Here is a 25,581-nt window from a genome sequence, read left to right as displayed (position 1 = left end):
TAGTGTTTCTCTCTGTCTCCTTGTTCTCCTATAGTTTTTTTTTAATAAAAATTATTGCTGTTATTTGGTATACATTTGTTACTATATTTGCTGTGTTTTCATCTTGTTTATGTGTTTTTTTTTAATCTTTCAAGTTTTTTAGGGGGAGAGGGACTATTTATGAAAGTTTGTAATTTTTATTGTAGTACTTGTTACAACAACAGTAGTTGTATCATATTTAGCAGAGGAAATGTAGTTTGTCCCCTATACTGGTTTGGTTAAAAATGTAAATTAAAAATTAAAATTTAAAATTAAATTATACAGTCATGTACCATATTATGATGTTTTAGTTAGCAACGGACCACATATAAAACAGTGGTCCTGTAAGATTATAATGGAGCTGGAAAGTTTCTGTTGCCTAGTAATATCACAGCCATAGTAATGCCATAGGGCAACACATTACTCATGTGTTTGCAGTAATGCTGGTATAAACAAACCTGTGCTGCTCTTTGTATGAAAGTATAGCACGGAACAATTATGTACACTATATAGTACTTGATAATGATAATAAACAACTATGTTACTAGTTTATATGTTTATTTATTATACTATTATTATTTTAGAGTATATTCCTTCTACTTATATCAAAAAAAGTTAACTGTAAAACAGCCTCACACAGGCCCTTCAGAAGGTATTCCAGAAGATTGTTTGTTATCATAGGAGAGGACAGCTCCATGCATGTTATTGCCCCTGAAGACCTTCCAGGGGGATGAGATGTGGCAGGCAGTGATATTCATGATCTTCACCATGTGTAGGTCTAGGCTAATGTGTGTGTGATTGTGTCTTATTTTTTAACAAAAAGGTTTAAAAAAATAAAAAAGAAAATAAATATAGAAAAAGCCTACAGAATAAGGATATAAAGAAAGTATTTTTGTATAGCTATACAATGTTTGTTTAAAGCTAAGTGTTATGACAAAAGAGTCAAAAAGTTTTTAAAAAAATAAATAGTTTATAAAGTATGGTATGGTAAGCTAAGATTAATTTATTATTGCAGAAAGAAAAAACTGTAAACACATTTAATGTAGCCTACGTGTACAGTGTTTTATAAGTCTACAGTAGCATACAGTAATGTCCTAGGCCTTCACATTCACTCACCACTCACTCACTGACTCATCCAGAGTAACTTCCAGTCCTGTAAGTTCCATTCGTGGTAAATGCCCTATACAGCTGTATCATTTTCAAATCTTTTATATGGTACTTTTAATATACCTTTTTATGTTTAGATATATTTAGATACACAAATGCTATTGTGTTACAGTTGTCTACAGTATTTACTATAGTAACATGCTGTACAGGTTTGTAACCTAGGAGTTATAAGTTGTACCATATAGCCTAGGTGTGTAGAAGGCTGTACTATCAGGGGTTGTGTAAGTACACTCTAGTATGTTCATACAATGATGAAATTACCTAACAATACATTTCTTAGAACATATCCCTGTCATTAAGCAATGCATGACTATATTAAGAAACATGTACTTACAGAAGTGATACGTCTTAAGAAAAGACAACAAAAATCCATTTTAACTAACTTTTTGGTCATTTATTGTGTTAGGCATTATGTTGTATGCTTTAATAATATTATGTTTATAATTACAAATTTGTGCTTCATTGATAGGTAGGTAGATATTATCCTCTTGGACCACCTAACCTAAATTTTTAAGCTCTCTTTGAAACCTTGCTGATTTTGGAATATGATATGGTGTTGCACAATCGATAACTAGAACAGTGGCCTTATAGGGGCTGATCTAGTATTTGGAAAACAAATGTATCCTTCTGGTTTCCTTACTTATAATGGAATTATCAAAAATGATAGTGGTGTTTTGAGTAATGCCCACTTGCCTATATCTCACAGTGTCACTTGGAGGAAGTTGATGCAGTTTGAGATTACAACTTTTATTTCAGTGGTGCAGATGCTCACATCTGGAAAGGCACCTCTTTGTTTATCAGAGACATATTCTTTTCATGCAACAGCTTATATGAAGCCTTTCTTAATGATTCTAGTCTATACTGAGCTTTTCCTTTTTCTAATTTCCTGTAGCTCCTAATGTATATTTTAAGCCTGTGAGTGCTCAGGTCTCACTTGCCTTCGTGTTGTCTTACATTCTGAACTAGAATGAACTCCTGAGATATACTTGTTTTATATTCCTCGCAGCATGTGTATTTGTATTCCTTTCCTATAACCCTTTAAGAAATACTTTATTGACTGCTTAAGGCATGAGGCCAGTCTTGATGCAATATCTGTCATCTCATTGCCAGGAATACCTTGATTGTAGAGCTCCTTGCCCCATTATGCTGCATGTGTTTCTGTTCTCAAGCTGCCTACTAGGTCAAAGAGGATGGCCCTCACAGGTAGAGAATAATTCTTCATGTCAACATGTGAATGTTAGTATACCTGTGTTCTTTAAAAACACTTGTCACAGTGCCTTCTTGATTCCTGGCGATTGTGGTGGACTAAGAGTCAAGAGACTAGGTTCTAGTTTCAGCACTGCCATTAAGCAGAATTGCAAATTACTTAACCTGTATAGGTTTTGGCTTTCTAGTGTATAAAATATGAGATTTCAACTAAGTGATCTCAAAGGTTCCTTCTAGCTCTAAAATTCTATGATTTTATGAAAATGTGTTCTCCAAATACTTAAAGCTCATTGCAGAAGGTAATGTTTCTTATAGTGTTTCCAAAGTGTCTTGCCTATTGTTGTACAGTTAAGGAGGTTGAAAAGTAGAAAAAAATTTAGTGATCTGGAAGAAGGAGTTGTAATACCTGACCTGTATCTGGTGGCAAAATACTTACTTTCACAGTTCCTAGGATATTCATAGGGCAGGGTCATAAGCCTCATTAAATCCGCTTGTTTACTGTTTGCTGAAGGGAATTCTAACACAATCCATTTATCAATCCAGGTTGCTTGTAAAATGGAGTGTGAATGTGTTTGTAAGAATTTTGCATGGAATGTGCACATAATATGGTCACTATTTAGAAGTAGTGTTTCTTGTGTTCAACATCTATAAAATTTAGTTTTAATCACTTCTATATATAAACAATATAAAATTTACTTACTGTAATATCTATATTTTATTATCTCCAGAATAGTGTTATATATTTTAGCTTAATGATACTATAATATTACTAGGTGGTATAGCTGGTGAGACTCCTTTAAAGTGGATAGGGTTTATGTGGATAGCGTTATAGTATAGATTAACATGCATGTTATTCTTTCCTTCCTTGTGAGGTTCTGCTGTATATTTTCAGATAAGCAAAGAGACTTTGGAAATAGTTCCTGTGATTTTAATTATTTGGACTTTTAAAATTAATATTTTATGAGTTTTACATTAATAGGATTATTTTAAAATTATATACTTTCACTTAATTTTTCTGTCTCAGTATAACTGTCATATGAATACATTGTTTTTGAACTTTGATAATTTGCTATGTATCTAGATTTCGTGAATCAGTTCTATAAACTGTTTTAAGTTTCTCTCAGTATTATTTTTGAAAGAAAAATAAACTATATGCTAAATTTTATTTCCATCTAACTTTGTGTAATGTGTTAATACTGCTATTTTACTAAACATCAATTTGTTTATTAAAGTATTTTAAAATTGTTTAATCAAATGCATTTTTTAGGTTAATAGTGTTCCTATTGTCCAAATATATTCTTAACATGGGCCAAACCAGATTAGAGCCATATTAAAAAATTCTTGTTTTGAAATCCTATGTAAATGATAGCTATCTGAATATGGGCTACTAGAGTCTTATTATTATTGGAGGGTAGTGATGGATGGAAAATATTGAAGAAAACAGCATAATAATTATGATTTAGAATCCATGGTTTCGATATTTAAAATATTTTGTGAGGCTTCTTTTCCAGTGCTCGTAAGATTCCGAGGCAAGTAAGAAGCTGTTAGATATATAATTTTCCCTGCAGAACAATGTGATTTTTTCAGTTTTTTATTTTGAAAATTTTTAAACATACTGAAAAATAGAGAACTCCATATGACTATCACTTTTAAATTTTTAATCTATTTTTGATGGAAATATTTTAAAGTAAATTATAGATATCATTACATTTTACTTAAATACTTTAGTATGTATGCATCTCCAAAAACTGAAGGACAATTCACTATATTATCAGAATGTGATTACTACTCTTAACAAACTTCACAGTCATTCCTTAATGTCAGGTACAGTTTTATCTTCCATTTTCTTCTTTATCCTAAAATATGAGAATATAGAAATAGAGATTAATTATTCTAATTGTACTTAAGCTCTCTTTTTCTTTTTTTTGTGACTTTTTTTAGTGGACTTCTCTGTGCCACACTTTCTCTTTCTGTAAATCCAGCAGCCTAGATCATGTGATTTCTTTGGTCCCTTTTATCATAGCCTCTGTCTGACTCACTGGGTAGAACTGGTTGTTGTTAGCTAAAATCTGATTTAGGAAACTGCTGGTATCGAACCAGGTGAATGTGATCTCTTTGATATATATGTACATCAGGAGAGCATGTTTCTTATCTTATAAATAGGAAAACAGGGATTGTGTTTATTTCAACTTATATTTCCAGAAGCTGGTATAGAGCATGAAACATAATAAGCATTCAATAAGTGATGAGGGCACAATGAGAAATTAAATAGATTAATGCATAAATGAATTTGTTAATCAATGTTCAGGAGTAACAGGTCAAGCCAACCAAGTAGAGCTGGATATACTGTATATAGCCAGGTATAGTAACTAAGTCATTTGTAGATTTCTTAAATTCCCGTTGGGAAAGATTTACCCAATGTGTCAAAAGATCTTTACTATTTAATATAGCCATTATGACTATTTCCTTGCAGAAAACTCTGTTATCACATTCACATAGAGAAACTGACAATGGGAACTGCTGTGGGTTGAATTGTACCTTCTCAAAAGCTGTTAAAACATCATGAGGAAAAAGCCCTCACATATTAATATTAACCTTGAATATAAATGGATTAAATACTCCAATTAAAATACACAGAATGCCAGAATGGATTTTTTTTAAAAAATGAACCAACTATATACTAGTTACAAGAAACTTACCTTGCTGGTAAAGACACTTATAGATTGAAGGCCAAGGGATTGAAAAAGATATTCCACGCAAGCGGAAACCAAAAGCAAGCAGGAGTAGCCATGCTTTTATCAGATAAAACAGGCTTTAAATCAAAAACAGTTAAAAAAAAAAAAAAAAGACAAAGGAGGTTATTATATAATGATAAAACAATTCAACAAGAAGCTATACCAGTCGTAAATATACATGCCCTGAACTCAGGAGCAGCCAGATTCATTAAACAATATTACGAGACCTAAATAAAGAGATAGCAATACAATAATAATGGGAGACTTCAACACCCCATTCACAGCACCAGACAGATCATTGAGACAGAAAATCAGCAAGGAAACTAGACTTAATTGAACATTAGATCAAAAGGATGAAACAGATATTCCAAGAGCTGCAGAATATACATTTTACTCATCATCACAGGGAACATTCTCCAAGATAGACTGTATGTTAGGCCACAAAACTAGCCTCAATACATTTTAAAAAATCAAAATCATATCAAGAGTCATGTCAGACCACAGTGGAATAAAACTAGAAATTAATACCATGAGTAATTATTGAAACTATACAAATACATGGAAATTAAACAACACATTCCTCACTGATCTTTGGATCAATGATGAAATTCAGATAAAAATTTTAAAATTTTTGAAATGAATGAAAATGGAGACACAACATACCAAAGCCTTTGGGATACAGAAAAAAGCACTGCTAACAGGGAAGTTTATATCTTTAAGTGTGTACTTCAAAAAAAGAAATCACAAATTAACCAAACATCACATCTCAAAAAATTAGAAAAACAAGAACAAACCATACCCATAGCTAGCAGAAGAAAATAAATAGCAAAGATCAGAGCAGGACTAAGTGAAATTGAGACCAATAAATAAATAAATATTAAAATAAAAAAAATCAACAAAATGAAAAGTTTGTTCTTTAAAAAGAAAAACTAAATTGATAAACTACTGGCTACACTAACCAAGAATAGAGAAGATCCAAATACACATAATCAGAAATTAAAAAGGAGACATTACAACTACTACCACAGAAATGCAAGAGATCATCAGAGACTTCTGTGAACAACTATATGCTTATAAACTAGAAAACCTAGAGGAAATGGATACATTCCTAGAAACATACAACCTCCCAAGATTGAACCAGGAAGAAATAGAAATCCTGAAGAGATCAATAACAAAGTAGTGAGATAGAATCGGTAATAGAAAAATCTTAACAAACAAAAAAAGCCAGTAACCAGATGGATTCATTGCCAAATTCTACCAAAAGTACAAAGAAGAACTGGTACCAATCCTACTGAAACTGTTCCAAAAAATCAAGGAAGAGGAAATTCTCCCTAGTTCATTCTACAAAGCCAGTGTGACCCTTATACCAAAGCTAAACAAGGACAAAACAAAAAAGAAAACGTTGGATCAATATCCCTGATGACCATAGATGCAAAATCCTCAACAAAAACTAGCAAACCAAATCCCACAGTGCATTAAAAAGATAATACACCATGATCAAATAGGTTTCATTCCAGGGATGCAAGTATTCTTGTGATGTGATTCATCACATAAGCAGAATTAAAAACAAAAACCATATGATTATACATGCAGAAAAGAAGCATGTGATAAAATTCAGCATCTCTTCGTGATAGAAACCCTCAACAAACTAGACGTAGAAGGAACATACCTCAAAATAACAAAGGCCATACATGCCAACATCATACTAAATGGGGGAAAGTTGAAAGCAGTCTCCCTACAAACTGGAATAAGACAAGAATGCCCACTTTTACCACTCCTATTTATCATAGTAGTGGATAGCCTAGCTAGAGCATTCAGGCAAGAGAAAGAAATGAAATACATCCAGATTGCAAAAGAAGAAATCGAATTATCTCTATTTGCCAACAATATGAGCTTATATTTAGAAAACCCTAAAAACTCCTGCAAAAAACTCTTAATTTTGATAAATGAATTTAGCAAAGTTTGAGGGTATAAAATCAATGTATAAAAATCAGTAGTATTTCTATACACCAATAACAGTGAAGCTAAGAACCAAATCGAAAAGGCAATTTTATTTACAGTAACTAAAAAAATGAAATAAAAATCTAAGAATATATTTAACCAAGAAAGTGAAAGATCTCTACAAGGAAAACTACAAAACAGTGGTGAAAGAAATTGTAGATGACACAAACAAATGCAAAAACATTCCATGCTTATAGATCAGAAGAATTGTTAAAATGAGCACAGTGCCCAAAACAATCTGCAGATTCAATGCAATCTCTATCCAAATACAAGCATCATTTTTCACAGAATTAGACAAAACCATCCTGAAATTCACATAGAACTAAAAAGGTGACCTGAATAGCCAAAGCAACCCTAAGCCCAAAGAACAAAGCTGGAGGCATCACATTACCTGACCACAAATTATAGTGCAAGGCTATAGTAACCAAAACAGCATGGTTCTGGTATCAAAATAGACACATAGATCAATGGAACAGAATAGAGAACCGATAAATAAAGCTACATATCTACACCCAAGTGATTGTTGATAGAGTCAACAAAAATGCACACTGGGGAAAGGACACCCTGTTCAATAAATTGTGCTGGGAAAATTGGATTGCCATATACAGAATAATGAAAATGGACCCCTATCTCTCACCATATACAAAAATCAACTCAAGATGGATTAAAGACCTAAATTTAAGGGCTGAAACTATAAAAAATACTAGAAGTAAAACAAGGGAAAGCTCTTGTGGACATTGGTCTAGGTAAATAATTATAGACTAAGACCTGAAAAGCTTAAGCAACAAAAATAGACAAGTGGGATTTAATTAAACTGAAAAACCTCTGCACAGCAAGAGAAACAATCAACCAAGTGAACAGACAACCTGCAGAGTGGAAGAAAATATTTGCAAACAATGCATATGACAAAGGGCTAATATCCAGAATCTATAAGGAACTTGACAAGAAAAAAAAAAACCCTATTGAAAGATGGGCAAAAGACATGAACAGATACCGTTTAAAATAAGACATAAAAATAGCCAATAAATATATGGAAAAAATGCTCAACATCACTAATCATCAGAGAAATGCAAATTAAAACCACACTGAGATATCATCTTATGCCAATCAGAGTAGCTATTATGAGAAAGACAAAAAATAACATGTTTTCTAAAACCCAGATGCATACATGACCAAAGAGCAATTTATGACCAAAATATTTGAGCATCCTGCTTCACAAACTGTTACATATAGGCTTTTTTTTTCAGTTAGTGTGGGAAAATGGCATTTCTGAATTTTGAATTACTCCTTGAACTGTGTAAATTAAATGAATTAAAAGGTGCCCTTTTTTACTGGCTCTTAAAAATCATGGAACTCCAAGGGGCTATGCAGGTAGCACTATTGCTAGTGACCTCAAATACTATCTTTGAATTTAATAGAATATGTAGTTAGTGTAAACCAAGTAGGCTACTTCCAATGCTGGTTAGTTGTGTTTTATGTAGACACAACCTATGTATGTTGAACCTTTTTATAATATACCAATGACAGTCAAATTATATCAGCTAACATTTTGTGAGTGTCTGCTGTTTACAGATATACCAAGCTCTGATAATGCTTACTGATATACTGAAAAGTCTTGATTAGGTTCAGATTTGAATCAGACAAAGAGGAAGACCATTAAGCCAATGCAATCCAGATTCCCCTCTTCCATTGCTTTTTTAATTTTGTTAATATACACACACAGGTTGTGTGTCTTGATTAGATTGGAAATTGAGAGTATCATAGGTTTTTTCTTATAATCCTTGAGAACTTGTGTCAAAAGGACAAGTTGGAAATAGACTGTAATTGGAAAGATTTTCTATAATAGGTGAAGGTATTTTTAGTAAAGAGGCAACTGCTAGCCTATGAACTATTGAGGGAATTTTCCCCAGAAGTCTGGAAAGCCTATTAAGTCACAGTCCTATTTAATCAAACAGGCTTTGATGTTTTGCTAAAAGAACCAGGTTAGAATAGAAAAGCAGATCATGAGGTCAAAATGCTATTATCATTTAGAATATTACTAAATATACATCAAGGTTTTGTTTTGATACTTTAATTTATGGCTGTATTTAAGGCAGTCATAGTCTTGGTCCTAATGGGGCAGTAGATGGAATGACGCAGTAATAGAGGCACAGCTTTTCCGGTGGTTATCCAATATAATGACTTCATGAGCATGTCACTAAGTCTTTCACTCTCAAAAAATATGAAAGGATAAAATTTTCAGTTTGTAAATATGAATAGATAGTTATAAGATCTAGGAGGAAAAAATGATCCAACATACAAAGCAGATTATTTTTAAGGATAAGCACATGTTGCTTCCATCAAAACAGAAACTGCTTTTTACAGCTCACTAAAAGATAAAAGATAAACTGTAGTTTTGAACACTATATCTTCATGCTTATTTTAATAAACCTCATATTTGAAAAGTAAGCCAGCACCTCTTTAAGGTTCTGTTACTTTGTCTACACGGAATTGTGATAAAGCACTAGTATCATTTGTAGGGTTTTATTATTGGCAAACAAGGCAGGGAAATTGAGGAGAAACAAAAAAGTACTATATGATAATACAAATCACAAATTTGCATCAAAACATAGTAGCATCTCTAAGGCTACATCCATGTTTTAACAGGTATGAGTGATTCTTGTGAACATAAACATGTTGCTGCTTCATTTGGTCATATAGTGGTTTCATAAGTATGCATGTAATTTATTGTGAAGATTTTTGCCTTATGGTATCTTGTGGAAAAATAGGAAAATATTATTCCCTATTCAAATAAGATAAATGATGGCTTTTTGTTTTAAAGAAAAGCTTTAAAGTTGCTGAATACATATATATACTCTTCCCAGTGGGTTTTTCTTTTTTATTGATTGAAGACCTTTTATTTTTTTGTAAAACAGCTAACTACAATGCTGTTCATATTGCAAAGTAACTGGCCTTTTTCAGTTTCTTGTGAATCCATTCAGTTTCAAGGTCTTCTCTCTTTATGCGTGATATTTTCTGGAACAATTTATGAAGTTTAAAAAGTGGTGTCTAGCTTGCCATTTTTAAAAGTCATGAATAGTGACTGTCTTCCTAGTATAATTTTCATCAGTCTGTCATTATGAGACCTTAATGGACACATTTCTCATTACAGCAAGGTGTGCTAATTAAAAAGATTTAATTGTACAAAATTGTCTAAATTATAAGGTGGTATATTGTACAACAGGAAAAATTAGTTTACTTAATATTGTTCTTCATAAGCGACCTCATTTTGAGAGCTGTATATGCATCTATTCTCTCATGTGAATCTTCATTGTGGACATAAAATAGTGAACAAATGTGATTTAATGTGTGGTCACATCCCAGTGGACAGTGACATTTGTTCACATTAGTGTCCTGCTTCTTTCTCTGCCAGCTCCAAATGTTCTTCTCCCTGTCTTCAGCTTACATTCTCCTACTTCTTATATCAACATCGTATCAAGCATTGAGAAATGCTTCCATTTGAGCCAGTCTGGCTGCTTGCTACTCAGGATTCTCGGTTGCGTGAGAAGCAGGAAAGCAGCAGATTTTACCCTTGTTGGGAAAGAGGCCCTTTACGTCTTTCCATCAACTTTTACTCTGTCACTCAGTCCTCCATAAACGGACAAACCAGGAACTAGTTGGATTAGGGTGTTAGTCACCAGTCAGCTAGTTTGCTTTTGGTACAAAAGTGATTGAATCATTTTCTTACCAAATCTCCCCTTCCTCTTCTTACTCTCTTTTTCTCTATTTATTGAATCATCACTTACTCAGCCAGTTACACTGTTTTCAGAGTTGTCTTTGACTCTCTTTCTCTCAACCCTCTTATCCAGTAACTTGTGGATCTCTTCTTTGTCTCCCTTCTGCTCACCACTGTCCTAGTCCGAGTTCCTGTTGATTGCCTGTATTGTTATATTCTCCTAAATGGACTCTCTGCATCCATTTCCTCCTTATGATGCTGCCAGTGCTGATATTATTATTCTTTGCCAAAAAAAACCTTCCATGACATCTATTTGCTTACAAAAATTGTGCCCCACCTTCTTAGCATGGTTTCCAAGGCTCTCTGGAAACTGATGCAAACCTTTCTTTCTTTTTTTTTTTTTTCCTGGCTTGTGTTGTGTTTCCACCAACTTCTCCGCCCTCAGCACACACTGACACATGCTCTGGTTGCCCTCTTGTATGTTTCTTCTTCCCTGTCTCCATCTGTGGAAGTCTTAGAAATTATTCAGTACCCAACTTAAATGTTGCTTCTTTCTCTGGGTCTCCCTGTTAGAAATAGCCTTTCCTTGCTGTAAAATTTCATAGACTTTTATGCTTTTGTCAGAGTATATGTTACCTCTAGGCCTGTAGATGTGCTTATGCCATCTCCCTTTCTGCTATGTGAGGCATATGGAAAATAACTCCGAACTTCTGGTCAGATTGATTTAGGTTCAAATCTCAGCTTTGCCAGTTACTAGAATTTATTTGTTTTACATAGAGCACCTACCCTTACTCATCCTTTTTTCTCATTCTCAAAAGATCTTAAAATAACTTCTTAGGGTCATGAGGATTAAATGATTTGACTTATGTAAAGTATTTAATGCTCTGACAGCAAGTATTTGATAAGTATGCATTCATTTTTCTTTTTCTTTCTTTTTTGAAGTGTATATTTCCTGTTTATTATGCTTGGCACTCAGGTATCTGTTAAGCTTGGCACTCAGGTATCTGTTAAAAAAATTTAGTTCAGTTTGTCTAATTATTATCAGTTAAATCAGTTAATTTATTCAAACCAACTGTGCAAAGGGCCTTAGAGTAGGTGCTGTTACGGATACAAAAATGTATATATGACATTATCCCGGTCCCTCAACCCCTAGGAGCCTACAGCCTTTAACTGTGGAGCCAAAGCATAAATTTAAATGAGCTAAATAACTTTGTACATTGTTAAAATAGCAAATTCATGTGGACAAGGTGAAAACCCAGTAAATTGCCTTGTGCTTAAAAGGATCTGTAGTAGTACATTCCCATACTGCTATGAAAAAAAAAAAAAAGAGGTTTAATTGACTCACAGTTCTGCATGGCTGGGGAGGCCCCAGGTAACTACTATCATGGCAGAAGGGGAAGCAAATATGTCCTTCTTCACATGCTGGCAAGAGAGAAGTGCTGAGGGAAAGGGTGAAAAGCCCCTTATAAAACCATCAGATCTCAGGAGAATTCATTCACTATCACAAGAACAGCATGCGGGAACCGCCCCCATGATCTAATCACTTCCCAGGGGTCCTTCCCTCAACACATGGGAATTACAATTCAGATTACAATTCAAGATGAGATTTTGGGTGGAGACACAGCCAAACCATTTCAGGTTCTACATATAAAGGCCCTTCTCTTATAACTCACCAGAGAGAGGATTTCACAGGGTTCTTTCTTTCTGTATGTAAATACATATATATATATTTGGAGATGGGGTCTTAACTCTGTTGCCCACAAAATCACAGGGTTTTTTTTAATCATTAGCTTTACCCATCCATCTGGAAAAATAAAGCGGTGTAAAAGCCTGCAAGCATCAGGAAGCAAAGAAGACTGGAAGTACAGGCTTAACTAAGTATAGAACTTGGGAATATGGCATACCTGTGTACAAATCTGGCCAGGTGAAATAGGAAGGTGATCTGGCCAGGTGAAATATGAAGGTGATTTTCTAGACGGGCTGCTTAGTATATGAAACTTGTGTTTTTCATGATCATACTCAAAGGCTAATTTGCTTTTCATCTTCATTCTATTCTTTAATCAAGGCTGTGACTTATTGACCCCTCTGTCATAAATTGGGGAGAACATGTATATACATGTATGTAGCAACTTTAAAGGCTCTTCTTCAAAACAGAAAGCAATCATTTATTTTAATAGGGCATAATATATTCCTATTTTTTCAATAACATACCATAATGCAAAAATCTTAATAAGTCAAATGCATATTTACGAAAATAACTATATGACAAAAAGGGAATGAAGCATGGAATGAAGCAGCAGCAGCATGTTTATGTTCACAAGAATCATTCATATCTGTTAAAAATATATGTAGCCTCACAGATGCTACTGTGTTTTGATACAAATTTGTGCTTTATATTATTATACAGTACTTTTTTGTTTCTCCTCAATTTCCTTACCTTGTTTGCCAAGAATGGGGTTCTTGGGGAGGCTAATACTGCGATAGAATTAGGAGGGCAAGGGCTTTTTGGAGGCAGGAAATCTAATGCCCATGTAAGATAAAAGGGGAGGAAGCAGGATTGAACAGGGAAGGCTTCCAGAGCGGGATGTTGATCTGACACTTGTGAAAGGAAAGGGAACCAGAGGCAGAATTGAGGAGGGAGAGCTTCAGACATGATGCAGATCTGACAAAATCTCAGTGCCCGCTCCCGACATTGGGGAGCTCCAGAGCAAAGCTTGCGCATTAGGAGAGACCCCAGCTATGTAGAAATAGTCACACCCTCTCCATGATCAACTGCCCAGGAAGAGTGTGGCCTTGGTGCACACGCTGTGGTAGGACCCAGTGGTCCTGCCCCTAGTGGGTGTCGACTTATTGCATTCCTTACAAGTAAAGGGCCACTTCTTTCTTGATGGGATTACACCTCAGTGGCTGCAACACTACCTTTTCAATCACAAAGTATCAAAATGGAAAGCCTGTAAAAGCGTTAGTTAAAATTAGTTGTTTATTGGAGGAGTCGAGAAGTTCACTAAAATAACAAAACCCTTGGACAGGCTGGCTGGCCTTAGTGAGTGTTGAGTGGCTTACGTTGTTTGGGAATATATTTTTCATCTGTTAAATGTCGATAATGACATCCATCTTCCCTATCTACCTCACAAAGTTATAAAAAAATGTAATGTCTAAGAAAGGCAAGAAAACCATGTGAGAGTCAATACAGTGGAATAGAAAAATCTCTGTGTCAAGGTGAAGGGAAGCAGGTAAGGCTGTCCCTTGTACTCATGGAGAAGGGAAATGATGGCTACATTCAGAAAAAGTGCATAAAAGGACAATCATTTGAAATGCATTAAGGAGTCTGGGCGTGGCAGCTCACGCCTGTAACCCACCATTTTGGGAAGCTGAAGCAGGAGGATTGCTTGAGCCCAGGAGTTCAAGACCAGCCCAGGCAAAAAAGTGAGACCCCATCTCTATTTTAAAAATATAAAAATAAATGCATAGGGAGTAACTATTTATATATTCCTGTGGCTAGTCTTACTACAACGCAAATAATCACACCTACCTGATCCTGGTATAAATCTTGAGTTCCATAGACAGGCCTGTTTAAAACTAGGGGTATTACATATATTTACAATTAAAATGAAAAATATTAGCCATTTGTTTTTGATTTCACAGAAAAAAAAAGGTAATATATAAAAAAATTTGAACCAAAACAAGTTTTATTTTAGATTATAGATTGGCAACTTTTTCTGTAAAGAGCCAGATAGCAAATATTTTAGGCTTTTATGAGCTCTGTGGGTCACATATGGTTCTCTGTTACATTTTCTTCTCTTTTTCTTTCCCTTTACAATTCTATAAAATGTAAAAATTATTCTTAGCTTTAGGGTGTATAAAAATAGGACCTAGACTGTGACCCCTACTATAGATTTAGTTCTGCACAAACTCATTTTTGACTTCAACATAATTTCAGAAGTTGACAGAACCCTTAATTCTATATTGTATTTTTGAAAAAAGAGAATGGAATTTGGAAGTCATATCAGCCAGGATTCGAATCCTTCTTTCATCCTTTACAAGCTCTGTGACTTGGGCGAGTTATTTAACTGCTGGGATGCTCAGCTTTCTTATATGTAAAATAAAACCAGTGCTGCCAGGCTGGATGTGTTTGTCTAGGTTTAATGAAATAATTTGAGAAAGGTACTTTGCCCAGTGATTATTAGATAATAGAACCTCAAAAGATATTACTTCATTTCTTCCCTTCCTTTACTTATTTGATGGTATTTTCTAGCCTTCCCTCCCCCACATCTCCTTTGGTCTAGCAAAATTCTAGACTGTCTTTCTCTACTGAGTTATCTTAGTAGAACTCTCATTGTGACCTAATTGTAGTCTGTAGGGGTGGATAGAAAACTTCTCTTCCACGCTTCTCTGAAGGGTCACTGGAATGAGCTGACAGTATAGTAACAGGAAAAAAAAAAAAAGGCCTACAAATTTATTATGTACATGGACACGGGAGTCCTGAAAATATGAGACTCAAAGAAGGTCCAGATGGTTGAGGCTTAAATACCCTCTTCATATGGAAGAGGGAAGTGGGGAAGTATATGCAATTTTAGAAGCAAATGACTTTTAGGGGAAGTGAATGAGCCCAAACAACAGACTACTGGCCTCGGACAAAGTTGTTCTGAGCTCTGGGGGACATTGCAGCACATTGTGGGAAGCTGAAGGGTGGAACTTCATTATGAACACAAGTTGTCTTAATATGTAGATAAAGTCTTTTAGGTAATCTCTTGGAACTGCCCTCAGAAGAATAAAAGCCTGTCTGGGTGTGGTTATGACTTTTAGTCTTTTCTTTGGTGACTAATCTTTCCTGGTTATTTGATGAGATTCCTAGGGAAGGAGTTTTAAGGCAATTGCATTTCTAGGCCGGGCACAGTGGCTCACGCCTGTGATCCCAGCACTTTGGGAGGCCAAGGGAGGCAGATCATGAGGTCAGGAGTTCCAGACTAGCCTGGCCAACATGGTGAAACCCCGTCTCTACGAAAAATACAAAAATTAGCTGGGCGTGGTGGCACACGGCTGTAATCCCAGCTACTCAGGAGGCTGCGGCAGGAGACTCACTTGAACCCGGGAGGCGGAGGTTGCAGTGAGCTGAGACTGTGCCACTGCACCACTCCTACCTGGGCAACAGGAGCGAAACTCCCTCTCAAAAAAAAAAAAAAAAAAAAGACAGTTGCATTTCTTCTGGAAGAACTTCCCTAAATCAGATGATGGAACTTCAGAGAGAGCCCCTCCTGCTGCTTCTGGAAAGAAAGAGGACCATAGAGACTTTCATGTGGGTCCATGTGAAGAGACCACCAAACAGGCTTTGTGTGAGCAATATGGCTGTTTATTTCACCTGGGTGCAGGCGGGCTGAGTCCAAAAAGAGAGTCAGCGAAGGGAGATAGGGGTGGGACCGTTTTATAGGATTTGGGAAGGTAATGGAAAATTACAGTCAAAGGGGGTTGTTCTCTGGTGGGCAGGGGCGGGGTCACAAGGTGCTCAGTGGGGGAGCTTCTGAGCCAGGAGAAGGAAATTCACAGGGTTAATCACTCAGTTAAGGTGGGGCAGGAACAAATCACAATGGTGGAATGTCATCAGTTAAGGCAGGGCAGGGCCTTTTCACTTTTGTGATTCTTCAGTTACTTAGGCCATCTGGGCGTATACGTGCAACTCACAGGGGATGCGATGGCTTGGCATGGGCTCAGAGGCCTGACATTCCTGCTTTCTTATATTAATAAGAAAAATAAAACAAAATAGTGTAGAAGTGTTGGGGCGGTGAAAATTTTTGGGGGTGGTATGGAGAGAGAATGGGCGATGTTTCTCAGGGCTGCTTCAAGCGGGATTAGGGGCGGCGTGGGAACCTAGAGTGGGAGAGATTAAGCTGAAGGAAGATCTTGTGGTAAGGGGTGATATTGTGGGGTTGTTAGAAGAAACATTTGTCGTATAGAATGATTGGTGATGGCCTGGATACGGTTTTGTATGAATTGAAAAACTAAATGGAATAAGAGAAGGAGAAAAACAGGTATAAAAAGTCTAAGAATTGGGAGACCTAGGACATCTGATTAGAGAGTGCCTAAGGAGATTCAGCATAGTCCTGCCAGCAAAGATTATTTATTTACTTCAAGAGTTTAGAGTGGCAGTTTGGGGATAGCACCAGGAGATATCAGCTGTGATGGCTTGGAGAAACAGTGTAAACCGGCAGTGTAAACAAGAGCAGGGCATGTGTGAGTAGTTGAGAATGGTGAATAGGAGTATGACTAGACAAAAGATAGTAGGGATGACAAGTTTTTTTGGGGCACAGTCTAAGTTGGTCTGGTGTCGAATGAGACTGGGGCCTAATAAAAAGGAGCGTCTATACAGGAGCTTAAATGGGCTGTACCCTGTAGCATTCTAAGGACAGGCCTGAATTCTGAGAAGGGAAAGTGGTAGAAGTATTGTCCAGTCCTTTTTAAGTTGGTGGCTGAGCTTGGTGAGGTGTGTTTTTAAAAGACCTTTAGTCCGTTCTACTTTTCTTGAAGACGGAGGACCTTAAGGGATCTAAAGGTTTCACTGAATACTAAGAGCCTGAAAAACTGCTTGGCTGATTTGACTAATAAAGGCTGGTCTGTTATCAGACTGTATAGAGGTGGGAAGGCTAAACTGAGGAATTATGTCTGACAGAAGGAAAGAAATGACTGTGGTGGCCTTCTCAGACCCTGTAGGAAAGGCCTTTACTTATTCAGTGAAAGTGTCTATTTAGACTAAGAGGTATTTTAGTTTTCTGACTCGGGACATGTTGAGTAAAGCTAATTTGCCCGTCCTGGGTAGGGGCAAATCCTGGAGCTTGATGTGTAGGGAAGGGAGGGGACCTGAATAATCCCTCAGGAGTAGTAGAATAGCAGATGGAACACTGAGAAGTTATTTCCTTGAGGATAGATTTCCACTATGGAAAGGAAATGAGAGGTTCTGAGAGGCGGGCTAGTGGCTTGTACTATAGCATAGCCTGCCTTTGCTGGTGTGTGGCGATTAGGCCTGGTGGAACTGCCATCAATAAACCAAGTGTGTTCAGGGTGAGGAAAAGGAAAGAAGGAAATATGGGGAAATGGTGTGAATATCAGGTGGATCAGAGAGATACAGTCATGGGGGTCAGGTGTGGTATCAGGAATAATGTGGGAGGCCAGATTGAAGTCTGGGCCAGAAACAGTGGTAGTTGTGGGACTTAAAGAGTGAGTTCAGCTGAAGGAGCCAGGGAGCAGAACGTATATGCGTCAGGTATGAGGAAGAAAATAGATTTTGGAAGTTATGAGAAATGTAGAGAGTGAGTTGAGCATAGTTTGTGATTTTTTAGGGCCTCTAACAGTATTAAAGCAGCGGCAGCCGCTGCATGCAGACATGAGGGCTAGGCTAAGACAGTAAGGCCAGGTTATTTGGACAGCAAGGCTACACGGTGTGGTCCTGGCTCTTGTGTAAGAATTCTGACCACACTAACCATGCCTAGGAAGGAAAGGAGTTGTTGTTTTGTAAGGGATTGAGGTTTTGGAGATTAATCGGACATGATCAGCAGGGAGAGCATGTGTGTTTTTATGAGAATTATGCCAAGATAGGTAACAGATGAGGATGAAATTTGGGCTTGACTGAAGTAATGGGGGCTGTCTGTGAAGCCTTGCGGCAGTACAGCCCAGGTAATTTGCTGAGCCTAATGTGTGTCAGGGTCAGTCTAAGTGAAGGCAAAGAGAGGCTGGGATGAAGGGTGCAAAGGAATAGTAAAGAAAGCATGTTTGAGATCCAGAACAGAATAATGGGTAGTAGAGGGAGGTATTGAGGATAGGAGAGTATATGGATTTGGCACCACGGGGTGGATAGGCAAAACAATTTGGTTGATAAGGCGCAGATTCTGAACTAACTTGTAAGCCTTGTCTGGTTTTAGGACAGGTAAAATGGGGGAATGGTAAGGAGAGTTTATAGGTTTTAGAAGCCCATGCTGTAGCAGGCGAGTGATAACAGGCTTTAATCGTTTTAAAGCGTGCTGTGGGATGGGATATTAGCGTTGAGTGGGGTGAGGGTGATTAGGTTTTAATGAGATGGTAAGGGGTGCATGATCGGTCACCAAGGAGGGAGTAGAGGTATCTTATACTTGTGGGTTATGGTGGGGAAATACAAAAGGAGGACGCAAAGGAGGCTTTGGATTGGGAAGAAGGGCAGCAATGAGATGCGGCTATAGTCCAGGAATAGTCAGGGAAGCAGATAATTTGGTTAAAATATCTCGGCCTAATAAGGGAACTGGGCAGGTGGGGATAACTAAAAAAGAGTGCTTAAAAGAGTATTGTCTAAGTGGGCAGCAGAGTTGGGGAGTTTTAAGAGGTTTAGAAGCCTGGCTGTCAATACCCACAACAGTTATGGAGGCAAGGGAAACAGGCCCTTGAGAAGAAGGTAATGTGGAGTGGGTAGCCTTCGTATTGATTAAGAAGGGGACGGACTTACCCTCCACTCTGAGAGTTACCTAAAGCTTGGCGTCCGTGATGGTCTATGGGGCTTCCGAGGCAATCAGACAGCATCAGTCTTCAGCCGCTAAGCCAAGAAGGAGTCAGTCAGGGAGCCTTGGGCCAGAGTTCCAGGGGCTCTGGGAGTGGCTGCCAGGTGAGTTGAACAGTCCGATTTCCCGTGGGGTCCCACACCGATGGGACATGGCTTAGGAGGATTCCTGGGCTGCAGGCATTCCTTGGCCTGGTGGCCAGATTTCTGGCACTTGTAGCAAGCCCCTGGGGGAGGAGGTTCTGGAGGAACGACTGGCCGCTGCATTTCAGGCGTTTGGAAGTTCTTGTGTGCTGGAGATGTGGCTGGGGTTTGTCTCACAGTGGAGGCAAGGAATTGCAACTGTTTTTTTATTATTGTACACCTTGAAGGTGAGGTTAAGTCCTGTTGTGGGGTTTGAGGGCCAGATTCTAATTTTTGGAGTTTTATTTAATGTCGGGAGCAGATTGGGTAATAAAATGTATATTGAGAATAAGATGGCCTTTTGACCTTTTAGGGTCTACGGCTGTAAAGCATCTCAGGGTTGCTGCCGAACAAGCCATGAACTGGGCTTGGTTTTTATATTTGATAAAAAAAGAGCCTAAATGCTTCTGATTTGGGATAAAGAAAAAGGAGCATTAACCTTGACTATGCCTTTGGCTCCAGCCACCTTTTTAAGAGTAAATTGCTGGGCAAGTTGGGGAGGGCTAGTCACAGAAGGAAACTGTAAGCTGGGCCAGGTGTGAGGAGGGGAGGCGATAAAAAGATTACAGGGTGGAGGAGCGGAGGCTGAGGAAGAATTGGGACCTAGCTTGGCCTGGTGAGGAGGGGAGAGGTCAGATGGGTCTATAGAAAAGGAAGATTAGAAAGACTCAGCGACACTTGGGGTTGGGACTGAGGGGACAGGCGGGAGGGAAAGAAGGAAGATTTGGGATGAGTTGCACTGGGCACAGAGACTAGGAAGGGACTGATGTGTAAAAGAATGCCTGGACGTCAGGCACCTCAGACCATTTTCCCCTTTTATGACAAGAATTATTTAGATCTTGTAGGATGGAAAAATTGAAAGTGCCATTTTCCGGCTATTTGGAACTACTGTCAAGTTTGTATTGGGGTCAAGCGGCATTGCAGAAGAAAATAAGATGCTTAGATTTTAGGTCAGGTGAGAGTTGAAGAGGTTTTAAGTTCTTAAGAATATAGGCTAAGGGAGAAGGAGGAGGAATGTAAGGTGGAAGCTTGCCCATAGTGAAGGAGGCAAGCCCAGAGAAAAGAGTAGAGACACGGAGAAGGGGTAGGGGTTCCTTGCCCTCCAGAAAAGCAGAGAAAGGGTTGGGGCATGGAAATAAGGAATTGGGGCACAGAGATAAGAGGTTGGGGAGCGGAAATAAGGGATTGGGGGTTCTTGCCCCCTAGAAAAGCGGTACTTGCCGCTAAGGGTGAAAGAAAAGGGGTTGAGGGGTACTTGCCCCTCCCCCAGAAAAGTGGGACTTGCCACTAAGGGTGAAGGAGAAGGGGTTGAGGGGTTCTTGCCCCTCCCCCAGAAAAGCAGAGAAGGGGTAGAGACAAGGAGAGAAGGGGTTGGGGTACTTGCCCCTTCCCCAGAAAAGCGGGACTTGCCGCTAAGGGTGAAGGACCAAGGCAGGTGTCCCTGTGTGGTCTGACACCTTTGAAACGTGGGTGAATAATCAGAGAGGCATCCCTGCAATGATTAAACACCAAGGGAAGGCTGCCGTCCCAGTCCGTGACCGGCACCGGAGTTTTGGGTCCATGGATAAAACGTGTCTCCTTTGTCTCTACCAGAAAATGAAAGGAATTGAAATTAAGAGAAGGGAGAGATTGAAGTGTGGCGCCAAGATTGAAAGGAGAAAGAGGTTGAGGGATAGTGAGGGAAGCTGGAGAAGAGAGTAAAAAGAGGCCGCTTACCGGATTTGAAATTGGTGAGATGTTTCTTGGGCTGGTCAGTCTGAGGACCTGAGGTCGTAGTTGGATCTTTCTCATGGAGCAAAGAGCAGGAGGACAGGGGATTGATCTCCCAAGGGAGGTCCCCCGATCCGAGTCACGGCACCAAATTTCATGTGTGTCCGTGTGAAGAGACTACCAAACAGGCTTTGTGTGAGCAACATGGCTGTTTATTTCACCTGGGTGCAGGCGGCTGAGTCCGAAAAGAGAGTCAGCGAAGGGAGATAGGGGTGGGGCCGTTTTATAGGATTTGGGAAGGTAATGGAAAATTACAGTCAAAGGGGGTTGTTCTCTGGTGGGCAGGGGCGGGGGTCACAAGGTGCTCAGTGGGGGAGCTTCTGAGCCAGGAGAAGGAAATTCACAGGGTTAATCACTCAGTTAAGGTGGGGCAGGAACAAATCACAATGGTGGAATGTCATCAGTTAAGGCGGGGCAGGGCCTTTTCACTTCTTTTGTGATTCTTCAGTTACTTCAGGCCATCTGGGCATATACGTGCAAGTCACAGGGGATGCGATGACTTGGCTTGGGCTCAGAGGCCTAACAGAGACAGCGAGCAGAAGTACGGAGAGAGATCTTGGTTCTGAGGCTTATTTCTGAGGCCTTTCAGTTTCCTTTAATTTAAAATTCTGGCTGGGCGCCGTGGCTCACGCCTGTAATCCCAGCACTTTGGGAGGCCGAGGTGGGTGGATCACTTCAGGTCAGGAGTTCGAGACCAGCCTGGCTAACATGGTGAAACCCCATCTCTACTAAAAATACAAAAAAAAAAAAAAAAAATTAGCCAGGCATGGGGCTGAGGCAGGAGAATCTCTGGAACTTGGGAGGCGGAGGTTGCAGTGAGCCGAGATTGTGCCACTGCACTCCAGCCTGGGTGACAGAGCGAGACTCCATCTCAAAAAAAAAAAAAAAAAAAGCTTTTAGCATGCCAAAGTGCTGTAATTTGGAATATTATTTTCTGAGCCCCAACAGGTCAAATTAATTTGTCAACATTTTGATTACTTGGGACAGATTAGTGACTTGACTTCTTATGTATAGTTTCTACTCACCAAAGGCAGTCATTCCTAGATCTCTTTGGTAGTGCCCCATAATCTATATTTTAAAAATATATTAATATATACTAGTAACAAAACTTCCATGAGAATCTTAGAGAATATTTTGTAGAATTTTCTAAAGGATATTTATATTATTTTATATTTATATTTATATTTATATAAATATTTTGAACCGTATGCTAAGCTAGTGGATAAAAGTCCAAACTAGGAAAAAAAGGTTTATATGAAGGTTGAGGATGGGGATGGATGGTTGTTCATTTTGCTAAAGGAGTCTCAACTCTGCTGTTTTCTTCAATAGCTTTTCGTGATTATTTGAATCCTACTTGAATCCTACGAAGACCTCCAAGAACATTTCTCATTGGTTGGAAAACAGCAAGTGTTGTTGGAGAGATTTCTTTCTTAGAGTGCATGCTCCTCAAGGTTGCACCCATGCATGTTGTAAAATGTTTTTAGGTCTGAAATACTCATGGACTGAAACAGTCAGTAAATAGCTAATGTATGACTACTTTGTATTGTTAGCTTTTTGTCTATTTTTCTTTCTTTCTTTTTTTTTTTTTTTTGAGACAGAGTCTTGCTCTGTTGCCCAGGCTGGAGTGCAGTGGCAGAATCTTCGGCTCACTCAATCTCAGCCTTTTGAGTTTAAGCAATTCTCCTGCCTCAGCTTCCCGAGTAGCTCGGATTACAACTGTGCACCACCATGCCTGGCTAATTTTTGTATTTTTAGTAGAGATGCGGTTTCACCATGTTGGCCAGGCTTGTCTTGAACTCCTGACCTCAAGTGATCTGCCTACCTTGGCCTCCCAAAGTGGTGGGATTACAAGCATAAGCCACCAAGCCTGGCCAGGTTTTCATCTTTATATTAAATGTAAACCCTATACTGCCCTTCAAGGTTTGAGCAACCTAGCACAACCCAGAGGCCTGTAGCTTAGTGATGACAAAGACAGCCTTCATATTCCCCTTAGCTTGACACAACTTGACAGTCTTCTTCCTGACTGTAGGCCCCTGACGTCTCTTTTCTTAGAGCATTAACTTAAGAATACTTGAAATTGAAAATTCTTTTCTTTCCCTTTGAGATACAAGTTTTCCATCAGCCACCTGCCAGTTGTATAACCCAAGATGGTCATTCCTTTGCAGGATATTAGTCATTGTGGGAGGTAGGAGCCTTAGTACCAGTTAGCAAACATAGATGGCATGATCACATTGACCAGCCTTGCTGTAACATCCTCTGGTACTTTTCTACTGTCTCACCCCAGTGCTTTAAAACTCCCACCTTTTCTTTCACTGAAGTTTAGTTCAAAGACTCATCTATATTGCACTTGCCTCTCTCCTATTGCAGTAGTCTCGAATAAAGTCTTATGTTTTTAACTTGTCTGGTACTATTGCCCTTTGACAGTGATTGAGAGTAAAAGCTCTAGAGTCAGAATTGCCATAGATTCCTGACTTCATTTTACTACACAAGCCACATAACCTCACTAAACTTCAGTTTCCAGATGAATAAAATGGAGATAAGGGGACTTACAGCATCAGCGGATGTAAGGCACTTAGCATACTTCTTGGTGCATAGTAGGCACCTCATAAAATTTAAGTCTTATTTCTTTGTGTTAGTGAGTACATAAAACAGCTTCTTGATAGCTCTTTTTTAAAATAGTAAACTATTAAAATACAATTCCATTTGTGTAATTACCAATATGTTCATTTTTCTGATATCTGCTTTGTAATGTGAAGCCTGTTTAGTTCTTGAAATAAAGACAAAAATGCGTCAGACACAGTGAAAGCAAGCAACCTGTTCCATATCTGATCCTGATATGTCTAGTTAAGTTAGGGCAGAGAGATCAATTACTTCTGAGGCCATGTTAAGAAACAGCATCTGTGGGAGAGAGAGACAAACTGAAATATTTGTTTTCAGACAGCCTTGCAAGTTACTCCAACAAATGAAGAAAACTCTGTGCTGTTTATATTTTAAAGTTTAAAATATCTCTTACTGAGCCTATCCTAAAACCAAAAACTTAAACTAAAATTCAAATGCAGAATTTCCTCTTAATAGATACATTTTAAAGTGCAGATTGTATGGTAAATACTCTATTGTCTTGAAGCTGCATTATGAAATACTGCCTAAATCCCTTAATTTTAAAGAAATGTGTATGAAATGATACATTTTCCAAGTTGAAACTGCTTTCTTTTTCTGGGGAGGGGGAATGGTAACCACAGTTGGGAACTACTATTTTCTGACTACATGTCACAGTAAATGTCTAGTCAAAACACTTCTCCATTCAGTATATGCTCTGTCTGTAAAACTACTTCTCCCCCTTTTCTCTCCAAAAGTAATCTGAGGTAAATTCACTTGAATTGCTATCTGACTTTTAACAATCTGTATTGTTTGGAGACCCTGCTTGCAATTCTAACTGACTTAGAAAGGTAACAGTGATAATATGGATTCATATGAAAGGTCAAAAGTTCTGCATTGATGTTCCATTCATAAATACAGATAACATAGTGGTGTTTCTTGTGTTTTGGTTGAGTCATTACCTCTTACAGTCTCTTCACTATCATTATGTTTCCTGTTAAAGGAGACTCATAACGTTAGGTTTACAGTTGACCTATGACAATGCCAGGGTTAGGGGTGCTGACCCCCACTCCCCTGCACAGTCAAAAATTTGCATAATTTTAATTTTTGACTCCAAAAACATTACTAATAGTCTACTGTTTACCAGAAGCCTTCCTGATAACATAAACAATCGAGTAATACATATTCTATAGTTACATGTATTATACATACCGTATTCTTACAATAAAGTAAGCTAAAGAAAAGAAAATGTTAAGAAAATCATAAGGAAGAGAAAATATATTTACTATTTATTAAGTGGAAGTGGATCATCATGAAGGTCTTCATCGTCTTCACGTTGAGTATGCTGAGGAAGGAGGGGTTGGTCTTGCCATCTCAGGTATGGCAGAAGCAGCAGAAAATCCACGTATAAGTGGACCTGTGCAGTTCAAACCCATGTTGTTCAAGAATCAACTTTATCTTTTTAGAATGTTTGCTCTTATCTCCCCTTCCTGCTTGAAATAGTTTTATGTTTCAGGGAGGGGTTACAGGAAAAAGCAGAGCCTCCTCAACTGTGTGAATACAGATAAAAAGACATATTGTGGTTTATGATGTCTAGATGCCCACCTGGAGGGAAGGGAATTTAGGAGCAAAATAAAAAGATTAAAAATCTAAGTCAACTCAGAAATAAGATATGC

At 38.1% G+C, this 25,581-nt stretch overlaps 1 protein-coding gene and 1 long non-coding RNA gene across 5 annotated transcripts in view; both read left to right on the top strand.

The window, feature by feature from the left end:
• VRK2 (VRK serine/threonine kinase 2) overlaps positions 1-25,581 on the top strand; it is a 112,732-nt gene that overhangs the window by 50,517 nt on the left and 36,634 nt on the right. The window lies entirely within an intron of this gene.
• Positions 887-23,923, top strand: LOC129531824 (uncharacterized). Its single transcript, XR_008677252.2, has 3 exons — positions 887-19,462; positions 22,640-22,761; positions 23,735-23,923. It is a non-coding gene; the product is annotated as an uncharacterized lncRNA (long non-coding RNA).

This window comes from Gorilla gorilla, chromosome 12 (assembly GCF_029281585.2).
Source record: "Gorilla gorilla gorilla isolate KB3781 chromosome 12, NHGRI_mGorGor1-v2.1_pri, whole genome shotgun sequence".
Classification (NCBI taxonomy): Eukaryota; Metazoa; Chordata; class Mammalia; order Primates; family Hominidae; genus Gorilla; species Gorilla gorilla.
This window is presented reverse-complemented; position numbering and strand designations above follow the sequence as displayed.